Below are 7,727 nucleotides of genomic sequence, written 5' to 3'. Positions count from 1 at the left end.
TATGCAAATTTTGTGAGTACACTTGACCCATTTTCCTTTTAATACACTTTAGGTGCAACATGTTTTACCTGTTAAAAATGCACGATTCACAAACATGCTTTATTCAATCAATCCTTATACATGCTTTGTTATGCTTAAGTTCATGCTAGAATTCATACTACTTGTTAACCCGCCTTAACAATTATAGCGCTATAAGAGTAGCACACCACCCGACGGGGTTTTGTTAAGTTATATTGTTTATGGTCTCGATAATGTTATATCGAGGGATGCTATTATTCATACTTTACGGTCTCGATGTTGCTACATCGAGGGATGCTATTATACTAGTAGACACTTGGGTTTGACTTTTAGTTATGCATGATAGTTTGACCTTGTATACCAAAATGCTATATTTGATTGAAAATACTTTTTATACATATGACACGGGTCTAAAACTTGTGTACTCGCCAATACCTTTGTATTGAACTGTGCTTTTAAAACATGTTGCAGGTTTAGCGATGATGTTGATGATGCATGGAATCTAGTAGGATGCTTAGATACACACTTTAAAATTTGTATTCATATTGTATTGTATTTCATTTTTCATGTTGTTGTAATTTGCTTCAAATCCTTGTAATTGATTCTTTAGAAATGGAATGAAATTATTATTTAAATACTTGTCAGAATTATTAGTGTTATGATGTCTCGAGCAATCTATTTTGTCTCACTCCAATATTTCTGCCATCGGTTGGCGTGTGACAGGTCTACATGCTCATCCATGGAAAAAAAGTATGCATTTTGTTTAACCACCTAGTTTTGAAGTTGAACAACCACCCAGATTCAATGGGCTGCAATCGATAGATTGTCAACATTTGAACGGTTGAGATCATCTTTGTTCGATGAAGAAGATGGAAAGAAGGTGGCTGACGTCACTAAACTCCTTCCTCCTGAGAGACACATGTTCATTGAGAAGCTCATTAAACACATTGCTTTCTGTAAGTATCTAACTGTGGCCATTACTCTATTTTTTTAAAAACAAGCTGGAAATTGGTGTCCGTTCAAAGTTAATATACAGGTCACCGAATTACTAATTACAATAAACACTACATGTTTATAAGTTCTATTTATTCCTTGATTTAAGCTTTTTTTGTGAATAAGAATGTATGTCTTGTGTAATTACTTAAACTTATTAAATTATACAAAATATAATATGGAAAAGTTAATTAGTGTTTTAAGTTTGTAAAAATCCTTCCCTTGTAATTTTTGTTAAGTTTGAAGACATTATTTTGAATTAATCTGGAAGTATTGTTCATATGTTTAGGTTATGCAACATTATTTTGAAGACATCATGGGCTTTTGTTATTTCTAAAAAATATAAATTTATTTCAAAGGCTAAATTTCCTTTTTTTTGTTTTTATATGTTTAGGTTATGCAACTGATCTGGATACATTGTGGTTCAATAATAATTGTGCGACGAAGATGTAATAGATCTGGATTTGTAGAAGTGATAGTTACATTAAAGTCAAAGGAAGAAAAGATTACTAATTGCGATCTGTCACTCCTTGCTCAACTACTGTTTTGACTTCTTTGACTTGTAGATAATCTATTTATTTTGTCACATTAGTTGTATTATGTGGAGTACTTGTTAATAATCGGAGTTTAATCGCTGTTTATCGCATGTTTTATCGCTTTATTGCTTATCGCATCGCAATCGCATTCGCAACCCGAATTATGTGTTCTGAATATTGTTTTACGTGTGTGTGCCCTTTATGTGTTTACCTGTGCATGTGTATTTATGTTTATGTTGTGGTGATTAATCAAAACGCAATCGCAATGCTATCGCAATCGAATCGCGAACACTAAACGCAAGTTGATTAGGATGATTGTATGTTAGATATAGTAGTTGGGATTAATAAGAAACTTTATCGCATCGCAAAACTCAACGCACGAAACGGAACGCCGAAACTCAAACACGCCGGACACCGGATCGAGTGGCCACCCGATCGAGTGACCATCTGATCGGATTGTCATCCGATCAGACTGCCACCCGATCGGACAGCCATCCGATCGGTGGCCCATCCGATCCGTGCACACTTTCCTTTTTGGGAAACCCTTTAAATACCTCACTTGTCACATCATTTGATGTGACAGCTCCTCTCACTCGACCCAGCCGCTCTCAAGCTTCTCTCTCTTGATTTCTCGCGATTCTTGTAAGTCTTCAACCTAAATCTTGTACTTTCTTAATCTACACGCACTCCTCCACCTTTCTATCTTTTGAATCTTAACTTTTCACCGTGAAATCACTAGATTTGAGGTGTTCTAGGATGATGTCATCATGGGGTTCTTATGAACTTCATGTTTTGGATTCAATCCACCAAGAACAACTTAGATCTGAACGATTTCCACATTAATAAACAAAGATCTTGCATAGATCTAGATATATTCAAGGTGAAAAGGATTGAAAGATGGTTTTCAAACTTTCTTTCAACTCTTTTACACTCAATACACTCAAAACCGATAGAATCGGAGCTTGTTCTGATCTTTTACTCTTTCTTAGTGTTGTGTTGGCTCAAGATCTGATTTCTATCAACGAGACAACCGATCTCGGGTTAAACACAAACTGTCGACTCGAATAGCTGATCGACCGGACTAGGGTGATCCCTGCCCGATCGGGTCACCTGGGCGTTGATAGGGTTCTGTTGTTTGGCACGTTGTCATACCGTCTCAAGAAAACCGCAAACTTTCAAAACAATCAAGTGTCAAGACGATCTAAGGCCACCGGAACGGATTGCCGTCCGATCGGATTGCCACCCGATCGGACAGCCGTCCGATCGGCTTGCACTTGGCCCCACACTTAGACTATGTTTCAACTTTTCAAAGGTTCTGAACGTCGAACGGATTGCCGTCCGATCGGATTGCCATCAGATCGAACGACTATCCGACGATGTGATGTTTGGACTTCAACACTTAAACAATTTCCACATGTTCAATGCATTACCAGTTCCAACAGATTGCCACCCGATCGGCAGACTATCAGATCAAGTGACAACACTGCTGTGAACTTGTTCTCTGAGAATTACCTCGCTGAACGGATCGTCACCCGATCAGACCGCCGTCCGATCGGCCGACCTGAAAGGTAGAGATACTTCTCTGTTTTCAAAATGCTACAACGAAAACTTCAAAGTACAAACCATCATACACAAACACATCCTTACCAAACGAGGTGACAATCCAATCGAATGGCCATCCGATCGGATGACCATCCGAACGGATTGCCACCCGATCGACTGGCCTTCCGATCGGATTGCCATCCGATCGGGTTACCATCCGACCCTTGGTATTAATTTCACAGTTTTACGCGCCACTTATCGTTTATGCTATCGTTAACTATTCAGGTTAATCTCTCTCAGCGCTCCCTTCAATCCAAGAGCGTGTTTACTTGTTAAACACAATCTGTGAGTATACTCGATGCCTTTTTTGCTTTATGCACTTTTGGGTGTTACATACGTTATCTATATTCAAATCATAATCAACACACAACGCAAACACTATTTGTACGCTAACCGTTATTGCATGCTACGTGTTATTCGATAAATGCTTGTATGTTATGTTAACACAGTGATTGTTGCCTGACACCTTAGCAACGATAGTACTATAGTTTGGACTCAGCACCTGTCGTGGACAGGGGTTGTTATGGGCTTTACTTCACGTGTTCCCGTTGGGATATATGTTGCGCATTCTACAACTCGCAGTCACGTCTGTGCATATTTCTTTGTCGATAACCTACTAGCCTTCGATTTATACATGTTACATACTGGTTATGCGTAAACGATTACGAACTCTATTATGCTATATTAAACTTGTATGCTCACCCTTACACAATGTGTATTCACCTTTATTTTAACGTATGTGACAGGTGTTTAGGATGCTATCTGCTAGGATGCTTGCTATGTGGAATCAAGTTAGGAAGAGTCTAGAAACCGACGGACAATTTATTTATTTTTTTATTTGAAATCTGAGTTGTCGGGACATGTTTTGTTTGAAGAATATCTATGTCTGTAATAATTAAATTACTTAATGGGTTATGGACATAGCGTTAACTATTCGGTAATTTAGTCGTTATGGAATTTCTTTGAACAATCTGTTTCGCTCAGTGCCGCACCCCGATGTTTCCGTCATCGGTTGGGGTGTGACAGACGACCTTCTTAGAAATTCTCAAATCTTTTCCATTCCAAAGGGGCATTGTATTGAGCTCTAAATTGAGAATTAACGTCCACCATGACGTCCACATCATTTCTTCCAATTCCTCGATTACGGCTATTAACAAGCCGATTGTAGATCGCGTTAAAGTGATTAACTCTTTGTTTCATCGAGGTCCATTCTCCCAATATTTTCTTCGAACCGCGGTACTCTTCATGTTGCATAACTTCGTTGAATTTCACACGAACCCTCTTCCAAAAATCTTTCCCCTTTTGACTATTCCAATATACATATATATATATATATATATATATATATACGTACATACGTATATATATATATATATATATATAGGCTAATTATAATGAGAAAACTCACCCCAGTTAAGAAAACACAGGAAACCTATATGTATGATTAGTATTGAACCACGTCATATGCATACCAAATGATAAAAAGGGTAAATGAGTCTTTTTACATTTTCTGGGCAGAGTGAGTGTGAAGTGTATCAGACTGTTGTTTTATTATATGTTGCCAGGTTGTTTATTATATGTTGACTTTTTCTTTATAGCCCATCACACAACACACTTTTAATTTATCTCTCTCCCTCTTTCTTTCTCTCACTTCTTTAAGAAAATATTTTTCATATCTAAATCTCATTGATCTGAAGTTGAACAACCACCATCGGATCTGAATCGAACCACCACCGTCATCACTATGCTCTACATGCTCATCCATGGAAAAAAGTATGCATTTTGTTTAACCACCTAGTTTTGAAGTTGAACAACCACCCAGATTCAATGGGCTGCAATCAATAGATTGTCAACATTTGAACGGTTGAGATCATCTTTGTTCGATGAAGAAGATGGAAAGAAGGTGGTTGGCGTCACTAAACTCCTTCCTCCTGAGAGACACATGTTCATTGAGAAGCTCATTAAACATATTGCTTTCTGTAAGTATCTAACTATGGCTATTACTCTATTTTTTTTTTTAAAAACAAACTGGAAATTGGTGTCCGTTCAAAGTTAATACCCAGGTCACCGAATTGCTAATTACAATAAACACTACATGTTTATAAGTTCTATTTATTCCTTGATTTAAGCTTTTTTTGTGAATAAGAATGTATTTCTTGTGTAATTACTTAAACTTATTAAATCATACAAAATATATTATGGAAAAGTTAATTAGTGTTTTAAGTTTGTAAAAATCCTTCCCTTGTAATTTTTGTTAAGTTTGAAGACATTATTTTGAATTAATCTGGAAGTATTGTTCATTTTACAAGCCATCCATTATTATTTAACTTGTACATTTATCATGGGCTTTTGTTATTTCTAAAAAAATATAAATTTACTTCAAAGGCTAAATTTCTTTTTTTGTTTTTTATATGTTTAGGTTATGCAACTGATCTGGATACATTGTGGTTCAATAATAATTGTGCGACGAAGATTTAATGGATCTGGATTTGTAGAAGTGATAGTTACAAATGGAACATTTTTTCTGCAATTACATGTATTTTTTTTATCAGTAATACATTACATTTTTTGTAGTTACATTCTTTTTTTTATTTGTAAAGTGTAACAGTTTTTATTTGTAAAGTGTAACAATTTTTTTTTTTTGCAGTTACATTTAAAATTATTATCTTTGAAAAAAAAGATTAAAACGAGAGAGAGAGAGAGAGTGTGTAGGGGAAAATGAGTAAGAGAGAGAAATTAAGAAAAGTTGACTAGTACAGTGTACTTTCATATGGTCATATCAGTCTTTATGAGTTTATATTTTTCAATCTCGTTTTTAATAGAATACGTGTATCTTTTCTTTCTTGTTAAAGTACACAAAGACTTTTTAAATATCATACATCCGTTTACCCAGTATATAATAAATAAAAAGTGTTACAAAACAAATTATACATAAAACGCGTTACACTTTTATGTATGTGGATATCCTTTAAATGGTAAAAAAACAAGCATTTTTCTTGTTTACTGGGTGTTTACATTTTTTGAAATTATACAGAAAATATATGTTTACATGTGGTGTAATTTCATCTATATGTTGGATTATTGTTAAGGACGTTTTTTTATGTAACAATTCTCATAACAATTCTTTGCGTCTTAGTTACGAACCTCCAAGATCTAGGCATTTTTTATGTAACACTATGTAACCGGGTGTTAGAAATGTAACAATCGAAGAAAAAATGCATCTTACATTTTTTTCGTGTTACATAAATAATGCACGTTATAGAAAATAAAGTGCATTGTTACGCCTTTTTAGATTATTGTAAAAATAAAGTGTGTTGTTACATTTTTTTTGTGTTAGAAATGTAACAATCAAAGCAAAAATGCTTGTTACATTTTTTTTTGTGTTACAGAAATAATGCCCGTCACAGAAAATAAAGTGCATTGTTACACTTTTTTGGATTATTGTAAAAATAAAGTGTGTTGTTACATTTTCCAGGTTATTGTAAAAATAGAGTGACTGTTACAGAAACAAAGTGTGTTGTTACATTTTTTTTTTGTTAGAAATGTAACAATCAAAACAAAAATGTTTGTTACATTTTTTTGTGTTACAAAAAAGTTGTTGTTACATATGTGACGTAAAATTGATCATGTAAAAATTATATGTTACGTTTCTATGTAACATTTGATCATATAAAAATATATGTTACGTTTCTATGTAACATTTTATGTTACAGAAATAAAGTGCGTTATTACAAATGTGGCGTAAATTGTTAATTAAAAAATGTATGTTACATTTTTATGTAGTACAAATACAAATGATATAGGTAATAATTTTTGTATCAGTTACATCTAAATATAAAAAAGAAACAAAACATCTGATGTATATAAAAAAGAAAAAATGAGAGACTTTTTGTTTCATAATTTTCTCAAAACTTGGTATATGAAAGCTTTTGAGTTTTAATATGGGGATAAGTGTAGTTGGTATATCATATCATCAAAAAAGAAATGGAATGATGAATATTGAAAAGTAGGCTTGAAAAGTAGACATCTTTTAGGTTTTTGATTGATGTAGTTGACCGTGTGTACTCTTTACATGCATTCCCAAGAGACTATTTTGTACCCACTTTCCCAAACTACCCTTGTAGTAACTTTATTCAGTCTTAAAGTACAACTAATCAATTTTATAATTGTTCAAATGCTCATAGTCGTAGATCAAACACAATCAAGGGTTATGATGCAGTTTTCAAGGTTTCTTCAACTCAAGTGGGTTTTCGATTTATCCTTGCACTATAAAAGAATAAATAATATACAATGTAAAAATAAATTATAAGTAAATAATGTACGTATCTAAAACATGTATAAAAATAAAAAGTAAATATTACCAACATTCGTGTCCTTGGAAACGTGGAGCCACGCTTGTGCTAAAGCATATTCTTCATCACTTGTCCACCTCTCATGCGTTTGTCGACCACCTCGTCTTTGGGTCCTTTTTTCTTGTGACCATGTTTTTTCTTTCGTAAGTTGACTAATAGGGACATTTACTAATTCTCCGACCCTTCAGTTGTTGCCCTAGTTGAAAGAAAACTAGAAGAAAGAAGG

General features: G+C 34.3%; 1 long non-coding RNA gene across 1 annotated transcript; it reads left to right on the top strand.

Moving 5' to 3' along the window:
- The first annotated feature begins 4,851 nt into the window (after positions 1–4,851).
- On the top strand, positions 4,852–5,722 carry LOC110926194. The gene is made up of 2 exons (XR_002585031.1): positions 4,852–5,128; positions 5,569–5,722. It is a non-coding gene; the product is annotated as an uncharacterized LOC110926194 (long non-coding RNA).
- The last annotated feature ends 2,005 nt before the right edge of the window (positions 5,723–7,727 follow it).

The sequence above is a fragment of the Helianthus annuus genome, chromosome 17, assembly GCF_002127325.2.
Source record: "Helianthus annuus cultivar XRQ/B chromosome 17, HanXRQr2.0-SUNRISE, whole genome shotgun sequence".
NCBI lineage: Eukaryota > Viridiplantae > Streptophyta > Magnoliopsida > Asterales > Asteraceae > Helianthus > Helianthus annuus.
Note: the sequence above shows the minus strand (reverse complement) of the source record. Positions and strands in the feature narration are given on the sequence as shown.